The sequence below is a fragment of the Procambarus clarkii genome, unplaced genomic scaffold (assembly GCF_040958095.1).
Source record: "Procambarus clarkii isolate CNS0578487 unplaced genomic scaffold, FALCON_Pclarkii_2.0 HiC_scaffold_116, whole genome shotgun sequence".
NCBI lineage: Eukaryota > Metazoa > Arthropoda > Malacostraca > Decapoda > Cambaridae > Procambarus > Procambarus clarkii.
In genome coordinates, this window is record NW_027189149.1 from 545,999 (window position 1) to 565,656 (window position 19,658).

At 44.6% G+C, this 19,658-nt stretch overlaps 1 non-coding gene across 1 annotated transcript; it reads left to right on the forward strand.

The window, feature by feature from the left end:
- Window positions 1-13,351: 13,351 nt before the first annotated feature.
- LOC138360756 (5S ribosomal RNA) lies at window positions 13,352-13,470 on the forward strand. The gene has a single exon (XR_011226622.1). It is a non-coding gene; the product is annotated as a 5S ribosomal RNA (ribosomal RNA).
- The last annotated feature ends 6,188 nt before the right edge of the window (window positions 13,471-19,658 follow it).

The window sequence follows — 19,658 nt, forward strand, 5'->3', positions numbered from 1 at the left end:
CATTAGACACATGGTGTCAGATTTTATTGAGATCGAGAGACCTGATGTGCTATTATTAAATAGCACATACATCACGAACTCATATAAAATCAAACATTATGGCTACACCTCTTACCAGTCACCAGATGAAGCACATGAAGGAGTTGCAATACTCATCCGTTCTTCATACAAACACGAACTCTTACACACTCATTGGCTTCACAAACATTTCCTAGCCATTAAAGTTCATACACAAATGGGGTCTCTCATCATCTGCACAACCTACACCCGTCCTAACACCGACATTCCCATGCAAGATTTCATAACTCTCTTCAACAACTCTCACTTGCCTGTTTTTCTGCTTGCAGACCTCAATGCACAACACCCTACATTCCACCACAATACCACAAATCAGCATGGCAGACAGCTTCACCAAATATACACCCAAAAACATCTATTCTTTCTTGGCCCTGATTTCCCCACTTGTTTCACACATACAGGTTCTGGCCGGCCTGATCTCATATTCACCAACAGACACGGCAGCAACTTGCAACACTTCATTTCACCAGGGCCCATTACGGGCTCTGATCATATTCCCTTAATTCTCACAGTCTCCACAAATCCTATTCTCATCCCCAGCACTCCTCAATTCTCATACCATAGGGCAAACTGGGACATGTTCAAACAACACATTGATGACACTGATCTCACTTATGAATACAATGACAAACATCACACTGACATCGACACACAAGCACGCAACATACAAGACACCATCATTCATGCAGCAAACATCTCCATCCCTAAAACAGCACACAAACCACATTTCACTTTCACCCCCTCCATTCGCTCCAAACGCCTCTTAGCTTGCTATCACACTAGATTCTTACAAAACATACATCGTCATGGACAAATACTATGGGACCTAACAGCATTAAAAAACCATATCCTTAACAGCCTAGATGAAGACCACACAAAACATTGGAAACACCTTATAGAACAAGCAGAACAATACAGAAAACTGACACCTCAAGAATTCTGGAAACGAATCAAACGATTACAAGGATCAACTCACACACCGTTTAAATACCTTCTAAATAATAACAACAAAATCACTGATCCTGAAGCAGTTCTCAACATTTTTAAACACCACTGGGAACAAATCTTTCACCCACATCCTCCTGAACCATTTGCACGCCCCAACATTGAAATAGTCGAAGACTGGATACACCAAAATAGACAAGCAACTACACCAGACGACCTCATTCACCTTGAAAATCTCAATTCAAACACTGAACTACAGACTCCCCTAACTCTAGCTGATGTCAAGACAGCTCTCATGGGCACTCGTCGTAGAGCCCCTGGTGCGTCTGGCATTGGACATATCCTTCTTAGACAACTCCCTGCTTCTATCATTACTGCTATCACTAACCTATTCAACGCCTCCCTTGCCTCTGGGTACTTTCCACTCAACTTTAAGTCTGCCACAGCCGTTCTTATTCCAAAACCTGGGAAACCCCACACTGACCCAAAGAACTATAGACCCATCAGCCTTCTAGAGACACTTGGCAAAGTCTTTGAAAGGCTGATCAACCAGAGACTTAGAACGCACCTTGAACACAATGACTTACTCACTAACAAACAGTTTGGATTTCGGCCTCACCGGTCCACTCACGACGCCTTAAACATCATGACTAACTACCTCAGTATCAATCAGCACCAAAGACTTAAGACTGCACTCATCACTAAGGACGTTGAGAAGGCCTTTGACACTGTTTGGCATGACGGCTTAAAATTCAAACTATGCAACAACTTTAATCTTCCTCTCATCACCACCAAACTTCTTTCGAACTACTTAGACAATAGGACAATGAGAATTAAGTTCCTCCAACAACACTGACTACTTCAACTTAAACGCCGGTGTTCCCCAAGGTTCTGTTCTTGCCCCAACACTCTACATCCTATACATAAACGACATTCCTGACCCTGTTCATCACACTTCATTAACCATATGTTATGCTGATGATGTCTCTCACCTTGTCACCAGCAACACCATTGATACACTAACAAACAGAGCACAAACAGAACTTGATGTTGTCACTGAGTGGGAGTACAAATGGCGTATAAAAACCAACTCCAGCAAATCTAAAATCACCTACTTTTTCTGTAAAAGAACTATTCGCCCAATTCCTCTCAAACTCTATTCATACACTCAAAATCCTACTTACATCTCTGTATCTCCCTCCTCCACAGTCCTGGGACTCACATTTGATCGACAACTACTCTTTCACACACACATAACACAGAAACATGCAATAGCTCTTCAAGCCATGAAGAAACTATACAGACTTAGATTTGCAAAACCTGACACAAAAATGCACCTTTACAAAGCACTTATTAGACCTCTCCTAACATACGCTCCACTAGCTCTTTCTCTATCTGCACGCACTAACAAAATAAAACTTCAAAGAATACAGAACAGAGCACTAAGATGGGTACTCAACACCCGATGGCAAGAGTTAAATACCAATCAAAGTCTCCATGAAAGTACTAACATTCCTGCCCTAAATACCTACTGGAAAACTCTATCAGACAAACAAATCGATAGACTACTCACTCATCATGAACAACACATTGATTTTCTCCTACACACTCTCAGACTACCACGAAACAATCATGACCTCTTCTCTACCATCCATGATCCTCTTCCTAACTCTGTATTTCGTTAAACTTTAGCTCTCAACACCCAGCATCCACTATCATTACATATTCAGCTCTCAACAACCAGCACAAACAATCCGTAAAAAAGTTCAGCCCTGACGCTCTTGAGCCAATCACTGTGATGTTGTGAGTTTGTGATGTCCCGATGTTGTCACTGAAAACACCCGACTGAGTCCCTGCCTCGAAAGCCGCAACCTAACGACACGCTGCTGGGTTTAGCCCTGGCACTTTTTCTCTTACAAATCTTCTTCCTCTCACCCCCCCTTATCTTCTTCTGTCCCCACTTCCAAGCTCGCCCCCATGGGCATCTTCTCCTGTATTATTCTGATTCTGATTCTGATTCGCAAAAGTTCATTATTGTATCGCAACGCCAGCCAGCACGAGCATCATCATGCCACCCAAGGCATCTGGAAAGGCTGCCAAGAAGGCCGGAAAGGCCCAGAAGGCCATTGCCAAGGGCGATAAGAAAAAGAAGCGCAGGAGGAAGGAGAGCTACAGCATCTACATCTACAAAGTGCTGAAGCAGGTCCACCCCGACACTGGTATCTCTTCCAAAGCCATGTCGATCATGAACTCGTTCGTGAACGACATCTTCGAGCGCATCGCCGCCGAGGCTTCTCGCCTGGCCCACTACAACAAGCGTTCCACCATTACCAGTCGGGAGATCCAGACGGCTGTAAGGCTCCTGTTGCCCGGAGAACTGGCCAAGCACGCCGTCTCTGAGGGCACTAAGGCCGTCACCAAGTACACCTCCTCCAAGTAAACGGCTTACTTACTGCCCTGTGGTGGTGGCTTGGCCTCAAACCAACAAACTCGGCTCCATTGGAGCCACACTTTAATTTCTAAAGAGATTGTGAGTGTTAGACACCAATACTATTATAACAAAAACCTCTGTCACTGAAAGCAAATAGCTATAAAATGAGAATATTTATGAAACTGTCTGTGTGTGTTTCTCTCTCTCAGTCTCTGACTGTCAGTCTGTCTGTCTGTCTCTGTCTCTGTCTCTGTCTCTGCATGTCTCTCTCTCTCTCTCTCTCTCTCTCTCTCTCTCTCTCTCTCTCTCTCTCTCTCTCTCTCTCTCTCTCTCTCTCTCTCTCTCTCTCTCTCTCTCTCTCTCTCTCAACACACATATAAACACTCGGTATCTTTTTTCTAGAGATTAGAGATTCATTGTTATGTTCCACATTAGGATTACTATGCAGGCCACCCTCTTAAGGTTTGAAAATGTCAAGAAAACGGTTAATTTAAAATGTCATCTCCTAACTTAACAGATTAAGCCAGAGGACCAAAAACAGAATAAAACAGGACAGGACAGTATGTCACTTATACAAGCTGCTTTTATTTCTAGTACAGTATGACAATTTTTTTTTTTTTTTTTTTTTTTGGGGGGGGGGGGGGGGGGGGAGGATCCTTGGCAGTGCATAAGAATGAAAAGCGACGGCGTTTTGTTTGTAAGAGGACAGGTTGTACTACAAATGACTTGATTTATTGATATCACGTGTACAGTGTATGTATGACACCTAAATTATTGTATTTATTTATTTATTATATGTATAGATGAAGGTTAATTCATATGACTGATGCTAGGAATGTCTGAAATCTCCTTAGAAGGATATTTTGGCCCTGAGAAGGGCCGAGTTTGGTGTATACTAGGGTGGTCGTTTTAGCTTATGCACGCTCTCCACGGATACGGCGAGCAAGCTGAATGTCCTTTGGCATGATGGTGACACGCTTGGCGTGGATGGCACAGAGGTTAGTGTCCTCGAAGAGACCGACCAGGTAAGCCTCGGATGCCTCCTGTAAAGCCATGACGGCAGACGACTGGAAGCGAAGATCGGTCTTGAAGTCCTGGGCAATCTCGCGCACCAGACGCTGGAAGGGAAGTTTCCTGATGAGCAACTCTGTGCTCTTCTGGTAACGACGGATCTCACGCAGGGCGACCGTTCCGGGCCTGTAACGGTGAGGCTTCTTCACGCCCCCTGTGGCAGGAGCAGACTTGCGTGCTGCCTTGGTGGCCAGCTGCTTACGAGGAGCCTTGCCTCCCGTGGACTTGCGAGCAGTCTGCTTGGTGCGAGCCATGGTGAACAACTGTGGTTTGTGATGGCCGGCGCCGAAAAATTTTTGCTTATATACGCCGTCTCGAGGCGCTTACTCGAGCGCCATTGGCTGCTCGACTCGCCTACGTCACCCCGTTGCCCCTCCCCTCCTTCCTCTGGCTGCAGCCAACAGGCAGCTCACCTCAAACACTATTATCGCTGATTTTGCTCTATTTTTTGGATTTGTGCAAAAGTCATTTCACAGAGACGTGAAACAGACGAGTAGGCAACTGCAGTTTTGAAAGCGTTGTGAGAAAGCCGTGTTTCTGCTCGAGTACAAGCATAAAGTAAGGACAGGCAGGAGTTAGGAGTTGCCATGCTACAAGTACGTCCGCTTGACGGGATATAGTCTGGGGAAATCGTGCCGAAATTTAGCACCTGTTGCTAACTTGCAAGGTCAGGGCCGCTTGGTCGGCCCAGACGAGCATACTCTCGTGGTAACCCTACCTGGGGCCACATCCTTATCACAGCCATCTTCCATCCAAGGCAACACCCAGGCAAACTGGCACACACCTCTTTTTCAGGCAACGACGGCTCTTCCTCTCGGCGTGTTCACGATTATGTTACAGCTTTATCAGTGATATAGCGTGCAAAGATACATTACCCTAGTGGGCCAACCCGTACTGCCACCCTGAATAAAACCAGGGACAGCTGGATGGCCTAACTTACGTAATGTGTATTGCCGTGTATAGCACTCTTTCTCTCCTCTGCTAAACATTTCTTCCTCTTCAGGCCGGGACCTACCCCCTGTGCGGTGAAAGTGCAGTGGGGTATTCGTCCTTTCCTCCCAGGTGGGGTCACAGCACGTGCTTGCGCCCTGTGTCTCCCTGCCTGGCTTGTTTGCTATGCCGATCCACTGCTAGAACCTCGTGATAGTGCGAGTCAACTAGCAGTGGGGGTTGCCCTTGAGTAACACCTTCAGGACTCACGAATACTTTGTATTTGTGCCGAACCGGGTTCAATTAGCCTGCTAGGAACCCGGAATTACGCCTCTGACAACCGAGCTCCAACCCACAGCTCACGAGCACACTGACCCCCCCACTGAGCTAATGGAATCGCAGTGATTGGCACAAGACACGGGACTGTCAGTAGACAGTGAGTCACAATGGCTCACTGTCTACGGATGACCTACACTGGGAATACACCCATAGACACAGTTGACTGCATCACTACCTTTTACAATGCCACTGGCACACCAGCCACTAACCATATAAAACATGCCAACACAAACACCATCAAATTTCTCATTGCCTCTGAAGACGACCTTTTTGCCTGTTTCAAGGAACCTACTTTCAGAAAACTCACACAAGCTTCACTTACTCCTGTTCTCACTATTGAACAAAAAACTAAATGCTCTGTACTTGTAAGAAATGTCGACAGCTCTGTCCTTTCAGCACCTACTACTATCAATCTCTCTCAAGACATCTCTCACAGGAATGCTATTACTGTAATGGAGATATACCCAGTGCCCAATACAAAACACCTCAAGATCCAATGTTCCTCCCATACAGAAGCTCAAAAACTCTTGCACCATGGAATTAAAATCCTCCACACCAGCACTCCTCCCTATCTCATTAGTCCAGTTGACTATCTTCCTTTGCTGCAATGCTTTAAATGCTACAAATACAGTCATGAAACCCGGAAATGTAAAAGCCCACAAATTTGTTCAAAATGTTCTGTAGAAGGCCATTTTTACACTCAGTGCTCTGCCAACACTTTAAAATGCATCAATTGCCAAGGAGGTCATTCAGCAGTTGACAAATCTTGCCCTTTGAGAAAGCAAACCCTAAAATCTCTTCGCAATAACCAACCTCGCACTCAAGCACACCCTCATTCCTCTTCTTCAACCTCCCATAACCTATCTCATCACCAAACAGCATCAGCCACATCAATGTCCTATGCCAGTGTCCTTAATGCTTCACCTCACCAGCAACATCATCATAATACTGCACAACAAACTCAGTCCTCTCCACCTCTCTTCCCTCACCCACCACCTCCACCTTATTCTCCTCTTCAGAACCTTGCATATGAACGAGTCACTGCCTGTGTACAAGCTGCTTACTTGAAGGCCAAGGACGATGGCCGTGACTTTGCTGACTATCTTCCAATCTTTCTCACTCATAACGGCCTTCCTAGTATCTCTGTTCCTCCTACTCAACTATTGCGCTCTGCTCCATTCTCGCCTACAGTCCTCACTCCACAAAACACCATGACTTCAGCTGAAGAAAATACTACAGTTCCCCCACAATCTCCTACCAACCCACTCCTGACTGCTACAGAAAACGGTGCCACTGACCAAACAGCACATCCTGGACTATCCCAAACTGAAGCATCCATGTCAAAGGCACTTTCAACCTCTTCTCCCAACATTGTCCTCTCCACTTCCAATCTGACTACTAACACTACAACCTCTGATACCTCTCACCCGGTCCCTGTCAACAAGCCTTCTGTCTCCCTCCATCCCCCAACAACTTCAGTCATTTCTTCTGTAACTCATCTTGTCTCGTCCCGAGCCCGTTCAGCAACCCGTTGTCTTACTCCCACCTCCCGCTGTAAATATCCTACAATTCCTACCACCATCCTCCAAGATGCACCCTCCTCAATAACTGCCCAACTCATTGAATCACGCAACCCTCATGCTCTTGTACATGCACAAAACCCCACCAGCACCCCATCAAAACCTAAAAATTCATAAAGATCATACAGTTTAATGTGCGGGCATATTTCAACATTAGACACATGGTGTCAGATTTTATTGAGATCGAGAGACCTGATGTGCTATTATTAAATAGCACATACATCACGAACTCATATAAAATCAAACATTATGGCTACACCTCTTACCAGTCACCAGATGAAGCACATGAAGGAGTTGCAATACTCATCCGTTCTTCATACAAACACGAACTCTTACACACTCATTGGCTTCACAAACATTTCCTAGCCATTAAAGTTCATACACAAATGGGGTCTCTCATCATCTGCACAACCTACACCCGTCCTAACACCGACATTCCCATGCAAGATTTCATAACTCTCTTCAACAACTCTCACTTGCCTGTTTTTCTGCTTGCAGACCTCAATGCACAACACCCTACATTCCACCACAATACCACAAATCAGCATGGCAGACAGCTTCACCAAATATACACCCAAAAACATCTATTCTTTCTTGGCCCTGATTTCCCCACTTGTTTCACACATACAGGTTCTGGCCGGCCTGATCTCATATTCACCAACAGACACGGCAGCAACTTGCAACACTTCATTTCACCAGGGCCCATTACGGGCTCTGATCATATTCCCTTAATTCTCACAGTCTCCACAAATCCTATTCTCATCCCCAGCACTCCTCAATTCTCATACCATAGGGCAAACTGGGACATGTTCAAACAACACATTGATGACACTGATCTCACTTATGAATACAATGACAAACATCACACTGACATCGACACACAAGCACGCAACATACAAGACACCATCATTCATGCAGCAAACATCTCCATCCCTAAAACAGCACACAAACCACATTTCACTTTCACCCCCTCCATTCGCTCCAAACGCCTCTTAGCTTGCTATCACACTAGATTCTTACAAAACATACATCGTCATGGACAAATACTATGGGACCTAACAGCATTAAAAAACCATATCCTTAACAGCCTAGATGAAGACCACACAAAACATTGGAAACACCTTATAGAACAAGCAGAACAATACAGAAAACTGACACCTCAAGAATTCTGGAAACGAATCAAACGATTACAAGGATCAACTCACACACCGTTTAAATACCTTCTACATAATAACAACAAAATCACTGATCCTGAAGCAGTTCTCAACATTTTTAAACACCACTGGGAACAAATCTTTCACCCACATCCTCCTGAACCATTTGCACGCCCCAACATTGAAATAGTCGAAGACTGGATACACCAAAATAGACAAGCAACTACACCAGACGACCTCATTCACCTTGAAAATCTCAATTCAAACACTGAACTACAGACTCCCCTAACTCTAGCTGATGTCAAGACAGCTCTCATGGGCACTCGTCGTAGAGCCCCTGGTGCGTCTGGCATTGGACATATCCTTCTTAGACAACTCCCTGCTTCTATCATTACTGCTATCACTAACCTATTCAACGCCTCCCTTGCCTCTGGGTACTTTCCACTCAACTTTAAGTCTGCCACAGCCGTTCTTATTCCAAAACCTGGGAAACCCCACACTGACCCAAAGAACTATAGACCCATCAGCCTTCTAGAGACACTTGGCAAAGTCTTTGAAAGGCTGATCAACCAGAGACTTAGAACGCACCTTGAACACAATGACTTACTCACTAACAAACAGTTTGGATTTCGGCCTCACCGGTCCACTCACGACGCCTTAAACATCATGACTAACTACCTCAGTATCAATCAGCACCAAAGACTTAAGACTGCACTCATCACTAAGGACGTTGAGAAGGCCTTTGACACTGTTTGGCATGACGGCTTAAAATTCAAACTATGCAACAACTTTAATCTTCCTCTCATCACCACCAAACTTCTTTCGAACTACTTAGACAATAGGACAATGAGAATTAAGTTCCTCCAACAACACTCTGACTACTTCAACTTAAACGCCGGTGTTCCCCAAGGTTCTGTTCTTGCCCCAACACTCTACATCCTATACATAAACGACATTCCTGACCCTGTTCATCACACTTCATTAACCATATGTTATGCTGATGATGTCTCTCACCTTGTCACCAGCAACACCATTGATACACTAACAAACAGAGCACAAACAGAACTTGATGTTGTCACTGAGTGGGAGTACAAATGGCGTATAAAAACCAACTCCAGCAAATCTAAAATCACCTACTTTTTCTGTAAAAGAACTATTCGCCCAATTCCTCTCAAACTCTATTCATACACTCAAAATCCTACTTATATCTCTGTATCTCCCTCCTCCACAGTCCTGGGACTCACATTTGATCGACAACTACTCTTTCACACACACATAACACAGAAACATGCAATAGCTCTTCAAGCCATGAAGAAACTATACAGACTTAGATTTGCAAAACCTGACACAAAAATGCACCTTTACAAAGCACTTATTAGACCTCTCCTAACATACGCTCCACTAGCTCTTTCTCTATCTGCACGCACTAACAAAATAAAACTTCAAAGAATACAGAATAGAGCACTAAGATGGGTACTCAACACCCGATGGCAAGAGTCAAATACCAGTCAAAGTCTCCATGAAAGTACTAACATTCCTGCCCTAAATACCTACTGGAAAACTCTATCAGACAAACAAATCGATAGACTACTCACTCATCATGAACAACACATTGATTTTCTCCTACACACTCTCAGACTACCACGAAACAATCATGACCTCTTCTCTACCATCCATGATCCTCTTCCTAACTCTGTATTTCGTTAAACTTTAGCTCTCAACACCCAGCATCCACTATCATTACATATTCAGCTCTCAACAACCAGCACAAACAATCCGTAAAAAAGTTCAGCCCTGACGCTCTTGAGCCAATCACTGTGATGTTGTGAGTTTGTGATGTCCCGATGTTGTCACTGAAAACACCCGACTGAGTCCCTGCCTCGAAAGCCGCAACCTAACGACACGCAGCTGGGTTTAGCCCTGGCACTTTTTCTCTTACAAATCTTCTTCCTCTCACCCCCCCTTATCTTCTTCTGTCCCCACTTCCAAACTCGCCCCTATGGGCATCTTCTCCTGTATTATTCTGATTCTGATTCCGAAATTTTATTATTCACACAACTTCAACACCATGACTGGACGCGGCAAGGGAGGCAAGGGACTCGGAAAGGGTGGCGCCAAGCGTCATCGTAAGGTGCTACGTGACAACATCCAGGGCATCACCAAGCCCGCTATTCGTCGCTTAGCTCGTCGTGGCGGCGTGAAGCGTATTTCGGGTCTCATCTACGAAGAGACCCGTGGCGTCCTGAAGGTGTTCCTCGAGAACGTCATCCGTGATGCTGTAACCTACACGGAACACGCCAAGAGGAAGACCGTCACTGCCATGGACGTGGTGTACGCTCTGAAGCGCCAGGGTCGTACCCTCTACGGATTCGGCGGATAAGAGCTTGGCTAATCCATCGATTCCACCCACCACCACCACCTCAAAACGGGACCTAATTAGGTCCCTATACTTTTTTACTGAAGGGCTTAATAGACGATAACATAAATTGTTTTGATATCAGCTAGCACATTGGGTCTTATGAAATCTATTTTTTATCCTCGCATGCTTAAAGGGACTCTGATTGGGGAGGGAGGGGTGGGGGGGGGGGAAGGTTTGTTCCGTTATATACTAGCAGAGCAGGATCATTGGTGGTGGGGGGGGGGGGGGGTGAGGGAGAGAGAGAGAGAGAGAGAGAGATCTTTCCCAACTCTTCCTTTTTACATGAGTGAGCTACCCGTTTTATTCATTTTATCCTTCTCAGAGCTGTTTTGATAGTATCCAAATGATGGTAAATGAAAAGGGAGGACACGAATATCTACCCAGAATTCAGGACTGGCAATCGATATGCATGTTTGAGTGCGAATCTTTTTCTCTCTCAACTTAGGTATACGTTTATGTCGTACCTAAAAGCGAGAACCACACTATTGGGACAAGTATGCAAGGCCCAATTTTCCTAACAAGCACAGTTAATTTTGTTATTTTCGAACATTTCTTTCCAAATTGGTTTATCCAATTAACAGTATTATATTAAGATCATGAATTGCTGGGTTAGGTTAGGTTAGGTTAGGTTAGCTTAGCTTAGGTTAGGTTAGGTTAGCTTAGCTTGGGTTAGCATAGGTTAGGTTAGGTTTGATTACATTTCTATGTTAGATTTAACTCAAATTCAAAACAATTGCAGTCATTCGGCTTGTTAGTCAACTTGCCTCTAATAGGGGCAATTTGTCTAACAAGACTATTTAGTTTTGTGTGCATATATATATATATATATATATATATATATATATATATATATATATATATATATATATATATATATATATATATATTATAGCTTCAAGACTCCGAACCAATATAGAAGCATCAAGAGGAAGTGCTTGTGTTATGGGCCAATAGGCCTTCTGCAGTTACTTCCATTCTTATGTTTTTATTCCCATTGGTTCGTGTTTTATCTTGTGTAAATGTCAATCACCTCACCCAAAACTTTGGTACCATATCACCTCACCCATGTATGTGTGTATATATATATATATATATATATATATATATATATATATATATATATATATATATATATATATATATATATATATATATATAATATACAGAGTAAATCTACCCCAAAAGTAATGATTTATTTGTCTACAAAACTAAACTCTTTTTGGAATCATATGAGGCCCCTCCACTGAGGGGGGAGGCCTGGATGTTTATTGTCATGTGTATTCATGCTGCTTGCATGTCGTCGTTTATTTTGCCTTTGTTGTTTTCTTGACAGCTTTCTTTGCCTTGGGTGGTTTGGGAGATTTTGAAGCTCTCTTTATTTTGGGCTTTTTGTTCCCAACAACAAGCTGCTGCTGCTGCTGCTGCTTCTTTTTCAAGGCTGTAGGTGGTTTGTTGCTTGTGGCGGCTTTCTTGGGAGTTACCACGGCCTTCTTTGCTGCTGTAGATGGTTTCTTGGTTGTGGTGGCTTTCTTGGGAGTTAGAACGGCCCTCTTCTCTGCTACGGCCAGCTTGAATGATCCACTAGCTCCACTTCCCTTGGTCTGAACAAGAATGCCGTCAGCCACTGCTTTCTTGAGAAATCTTCGGATGTAAATGGCGATCTTGGCAGCCTCGACTTTGTTGTTGGCAACAACGTACTTCTTGATTGCTTGTAGAGACGAGCCCTTACGGTCTTTGAGTGCTGCGACCGCGGCTAGAACCATTTGACTAGTTTTCGGGTGAGCAACCTGGACGCGAGGTTTCCTGGTGGTGGCCACCACAGCAGCAGCAGCCGCAGCCTTCTTGGTAGGCTTTGCTTCTACCATGATGATGATGAGATAACCAAGGTGATGAGAGACGCTCAGACAGTCACGGGGGAATGATGCTGCCGCCGCTTGAGCCGAACCTATTTATGTGCCGGCACGGTACAGAAGCTGCAACCTGGCAACTCGTCCACCAATCACGACGGTTGGTTTTACGGCTCCGAAACCTGGATCCCATATCTTCTCTAAAATAGAAGCATTTGTTCATGTTCTTTGTAAAAGTATCATAAAGCAGGACAGATGAGACAAATATCATAAAAACTGAAGAGCAGATGAGCACACACATGTATGTATTACAAAAGAAAATCCACAAATTCATTAGAAATTGGCAGGGTAGGCTGAGGAAGTAGGTAGATGTAAAATGTCTGTAAATGGCGAAAGAACATAAACCCAAGACTGAATAAACGATGTTAAATATCCATGCCAAGGAGACAAAAATATGTTAGGATACAATTACCATTAAGACACCACAAGAAGGTCCGTATCCTGCCGTGATGACTAAAAAGAGTTGGTTATTAGCCACAATGTGTAGGCAGTCTCATGCCAACGGCCATACCACGTTGAGAACACCGCTTCTCGTCCGATCAGCGAAGTTAAGCAACGTTGGGTTTGGTTAGTACTTGGATGGGTGACCGCCTGGGAACACCAAATGCTGTTGGCAATAATGTTTTTTGTTTTGTTTTGTTTTGTTTCGTTTGTTTTTGTTTGAATGGCTGGCTGGCTGGCTCCACGGGAAATTCACGGAGTTGTGTGGAATAAGGCCTGGTAAAATGAATTAATATGTATGTCATGTTTAAAACAAACTCGCTTAATATAGTGTGTGAGGCTTTATACAAAAACAAACAACCAAAACAAAACATGTTGTATATCTATATATATATATATATATATATATATATATATATATATATATATATATATATATATATATATATATATATATATATATATATATATATATATATATATATATATATATAGCTTAATCCGGGTTTGAACTCGCAACTCCAAGAATACGCATCACTTATATACACTTTACCACTGGACCACTGCAGGACACTTGATGCTGAGGTATCAATTTAATGACGTAAATGCCATTTCCACAAATAAATGATAATTTAAAAGTATTTGTATGTACAAATCTTTTCTGTTTAAAAGGCTACAATATCAGTTACTGATATAATTTGTGTTAATGTTTCTATACCCACAGGAAGGCATGTTTTTGCTTATATGTAAGGGGTACGGAGAAGGAATCCACAGACCATCATTCCCCTTCCCCCCCCCCCCCTCCCACCTACTACCACCACCACCACCACCACCACCACCACTACTCACCACCAATCACCACCAATCACCACCACCACCAATCACCACCAATCACCACCAATCACCACCACCACACCTAACCGAAAACCCCCTAACACATCAACCCTCCCCCCAATCAACAGGCGAAATAATAACCCTCAAATGCCTGCCTGCCTGCCTGCCTGCCAGCCAGCCAATACTAACGGTCTTCTCAGAAAGAAAATCTCTTTGTATCTGTATTACTTGATGAAATGTATGATTCTAATAATGAAAATAAATTGTTATGTCGGTTGTATGAGCATAATGACCAATATGCACATGATATGAATGAATTAAATAGTGTAGTTTTAAGTAATTAGGTTGTAGACACATTAAGCGGATATGATATTTGACGCGTCCAGAACTGGTGATTTTTGGTTTAGTTTTAAATGCACCACCACCACCACCATTGCTTCCCCAGAGCCTAATTAAGGACCGGTAAAAGGAGTCAATATGTATGTCATCTATAAAACCAAAGAATGAATAAAAACACACACACACACACCTACATAATAGTACTAGGAAGATTGTATGGCATAAAAAAAAAAAAAAGTACTCCCATTGGGTCGTTTGAACTCGCGACTTCCAAAACACCAGCCACACACCTTACCACCCAGCCACCATAGAGTTGGTATAATTGTGCAACTTTAGTTATAAAACTAAAGTTCTTATTGTCTCAAATCTTATTGTCTGTTCTATGAAAAGGCATGATGTAAATTATGTATTTTTTGAATGATTGAATTGTAGGCACATTAAGCGGATTCGATATTTGATATATCCAGAAAAGGTGATTTCTGTTCAGTTTTAAAATGCATCACCGTTAACGCTAAAGGACTGGTAAAACGACTCGATGTTTGTCATTTTTAAAATAAACACTAAAACTAGGCCCTTAACATATATAATGTTTGAATATAAATTGAATGCATATAAATACAAAGTGGGAGTGGCTGGCTGGCTGGCTGCCTGCCTGCCTGGCTGGCTGGCTGGCTGGCTGGCTGGCTGGCTGGCTGGCTGGCTGGCTGACTGGCTGGCTGCCTGCCTGCCTGCCTGCCTGCCTGCCTGCCTGCCTGCCTGCCTGCCTGGCTGGCTGGCTGGCTGGCTGCCCGCCCGCCCGCCCGCCCGCCCGCCCGCCCGCCCGCCTGCTTGCCTTGCCTTGCCTTGCCTTGCCTTGCCTTGCCTTGCCTTGCCTGTCCTGTCCTGTCCTGTTATTGCCTTGCCTTGCCTTGCCTTGCCTTGCCTTGCCTTGCCTTGCCTTGCCTTGCCTTGCCTTGCCTTGCCTTGCCCTGCCCTGCCTTGGCTGCAGCTGGCTGGCTGGCCGTAAATCAACTCTTAACAACACCACACCACACCACACCATCACTCATCACCCATCACCCACCACCGGCCCCAGTCTCCCAGCCTCTCTTATATACCCGAGCAGGCCCTTTAAATTATTTGAATTGTTGCACTTCGGCCAATGGCACGATCGCTGCTGCTCAAACATATTCTGGTTCACAAGTATTATAATATATTATATTATATTATATTATATATATATATATATATATATATATATATATATATATATATATATATATATATATATATATATATATATATATATATATATATATATTTATTCATGAAACACATTAAAACCTTGATCATTTATTCATTCATTACGTCTAGTGAAGAATTGCTTTTGTTCATTTGTATGATTAAAAATTGATAGAATATGAATTCCTCGCTTAAAGTAAAATATAAAATATATATTGGATTTATATGATTGGTTAATATTCCAAGTGATGCTGAATATCCCCTATAATTTTGTTTTGTTTGTTTGTTTGTTATGTACACATTCCAAATGAAATCAATATAAATGTTATTATTAATGTTTGAAAGTTGATTGTCTACTTGAATCTCTCTATTAAAGTGTGTGTGGCTCCGGATGGAGCCTGGTTATGGTATTTGTCGTGGTGGGTGGCAGAAGTGCTTACTTCTTCTCTGTCTTCTTTGGCAAAAGAACTGCCTGAATGTTTGGAAGAACACCTCCCTGTGCAATGGTTACGCCAGACAGAAGTTTGTTGAGTTCTTCGTCGTTGCGGATGGCCAACTGCAAGTGACGTGGGATGATACGGGTCTTCTTGTTGTCACGTGCGGCGTTACCGGCGAGCTCCAGAACTTCGGCAGCGAGGTATTCCATGACGGCTGCCAGGTAGACAGGAGCGCCAGCACCGACGCGTTCGGCGTAGTTGCCTTTACGCAGCAGACGGTGAATTCTGCCCACGGGGAACTGAAGTCCGGCCCTGCTGGAGCGAGACTTTGACTTGCCCTTCACTTTGCCTCCCTTGCCGCGTCCTGACATTGCTGCTGCTGTTGTGGGTTTGTGGTGTTTTATGCCGGCCCGCAGATCGAGCTTCGTGTTATATACCCCGCTCAGGATCAAGGGAGTCCGCCACTGACCAATCAGCGCGCTCCGCCACGCGACCCGCTCTGAGCTGAGTCGCGAGCGGGATATAAAAGGAAAGCTCGACTCGCGCAAAAGTTCATTATTGTATCGCAACGCCAGCCAGCACGAGCATCATCATGCCACCCAAGGCATCTGGAAAGGCTGCCAAGAAGGCCGGAAAGGCCCAGAAGGCCATTGCCAAGGGCGATAAGAAAAAGAAGCGCAGGAGGAAGGAGAGCTACAGCATCTACATCTACAAAGTGCTGAAGCAGGTCCACCCCGACACTGGTATCTCTTCCAAAGCCATGTCGATCATGAACTCGTTCGTGAACGACATCTTCGAGCGCATCGCCGCCGAGGCTTCTCGCCTGGCCCACTACAACAAGCGTTCCACCATTACCAGTCGGGAGATCCAGACGGCTGTAAGGCTCCTGTTGCCCGGAGAACTGGCCAAGCACGCCGTCTCTGAGGGCACTAAGGCCGTCACCAAGTACACCTCCTCCAAGTAAACGGCTTACTTACTGCCCTGTGGTGGTGGCTTGGCCTCAAACCAACAAACTCGGCTCCATTGGAGCCACACTTTAATTTCTAAAGAGATTGTGAGTGTTAGACACCAATACTATTATAACAAAAACCTCTGTCACTGAAAGCAAATAGCTATAAAATGAGAATATTTATGAAACTGTCTGTGTGTGTTTCTCTCTCTCAGTCTCTGACTGTCAGTCTGTCTGTCTGTCTCTGTCTCTGTCTCTGTCTCTGCATGTCTCTCTCTCTCTCTCTCTCTCTCTCTCTCTCTCTCTCTCTCTCTCTCTCTCTCTCTCTCTCTCTCTCTCTCTCTCTCTCTCTCTCTCTCTCTCTCTCTCTCTCTCTCAACACACATATAAACACTCGGTATCTTTTTTCTAGAGATTAGAGATTCATTGTTATGTTCCACATTAGGATTACTATGCAGGCCACCCTCTTAAGGTTTGAAAATGTCAAGAAAACGGTTAATTTAAAATGTCATCTCCTAACTTAACAGATTAAGCCAGAGGACCAAAAACAGAATAAACAGGACAGGACAGTATGTCACTTATACAAGCTGCTTTTATTTCTAGTACAGTATGACATTTTTTTTTTTTTTTTTTTTTTTTTTTGGAGGGGGGGGGGGGGGGTGGGAGGATCCTTGGCAGTGCATAAGAATGAAAAGCGACGGCGTTTTGTTTGTAAGAGGACAGGTTGTACTACAAATGACTTGATTTATTGATATCACGTGTACAGTGTATGTATGACACCTAAATTATTGTATTTATTTATTTATTATATGTATAGATGAAGGTTAATTCATATGACTGATGCTAGGAATGTCTGAAATCTCCTTAGAAGGATATTTTGGCCCTGAGAAGGGCCGAGTTTGGTGTATACTAGGGTGGTCGTTTTAGCTTATGCACGCTCTCCACGGATACGGCGAGCAAGCTGAATGTCCTTTGGCATGATGGTGACACGCTTGGCGTGGATGGCACAGAGGTTAGTGTCCTCGAAGAGACCGACCAGGTAAGCCTCGGATGCCTCCTGTAAAGCCATGACGGCAGACGACTGGAAGCGAAGATCGGTCTTGAAGTCCTGGGCAATCTCGCGCACCAGACGCTGGAAGGGAAGTTTCCTGATGAGCAACTCTGTGCTCTTCTGGTAACGACGGATCTCACGCAGGGCGACCGTTCCGGGCCTGTAACGGTGAGGCTTCTTCACGCCCCCTGTGGCAGGAGCAGACTTGCGTGCTGCCTTGGTGGCCAGCCTGCTTACGAGGAGCCTTGCCTCCCGTGGACTTGCGAGCAGTCTGCTTGGTGCGAGCCATGGTGAACAACTGTGGTTTGTGATGGCCGGCGCCGAAAAATTTTTGCTTATATACGCCGTCTCGAGGCGCTTGCTCGAGCGCCATTGGCTGCTCGACTCGCCTACGTCACCCCGTTGCCCCTCCCCTCCTTCCTCTGGCTGCAGCCAACAGGCAGCTCACCTCAAACACTATTATCGCTGATTTTGCTCTATTTTTTGGATTTGTGCAAAAGTCATTTCACAGAGACGTGAAACAGACGAGTAGGCAACTGCAGTTTTGAAAGCGTTGTGAGAAAGCCGTGTTTCTGCTCGAGTACAAGCATAAAGTAAGGACAGGCAGGAGTTAGGAGTTGCCATGCTACAAGTACGTCCGCTTGACGGGATATAGTCTGGGGAAATCGTGCCGAAATTTATACAGAGTACTTTGCTTTAAGAGGTCAGACCCCACCCTGATCCGGTGCATTAAACCGGTAAGAGACGGGAGACCTCTTAAGGAAAGTGCAACCCTCTAGATCAGGCTCTCCTGCACCCAGCACTGCCGGGTGGGTAAACATTAGGCAGCAACGATTAGAGCCATGATCTACCGAATCAAGGTACGATTCAGAGGGAACCAGACCCCTACTCGATCAGAGATATCGGATTTGATCACCACTACAACCAATGTTGCACCCCTGGACGTCGTACTCAACGATGATGGACTCCCTCAACTGCTGTTCAGCAGTGCCGAGGCCGTACAACGCCTCTTTAACCCCATTCACCTCACTGCTCTCGAGGAGGCGCACATGTTCCTCACCCCACCACGACACTACCTCGCAGCCAGGACTGTTTTCGTAAGGAGAGTGAGCTCCCTCATCTCCGAAAAAGCTACCACTGACGTCGCCACCAGCATAACCGAAGATAACCCTTCCTTGACTGCAGTCACCGTAAAATTCATCCCTGTGCAGGACAGCCACCTCTCCACTATGAAGGTCACCTTCACCTCGCCTGAGGAAGCTACCTCTGCTACCACCAACGGCTTCCGGTGCTTCGGCCTCGCTTGTACACCCCGACAAATAACAAGAGAACATTACTACCAGCTACGACAGTGTTTTAAGTGCTATAGTTATGAGCACTTCACTAAAAATTGCCCATCTCAGGACCAACGGTGCAGCAAGTGCGCCGAGAGTCACCACTTCAAACAATGCACCAGCGACTTCCTCAAATGCCTTCTCTGCCAAGGTCACCATACTGCCGTCTCTGCTGAGTGTCCACAAAGACGTCAAGAA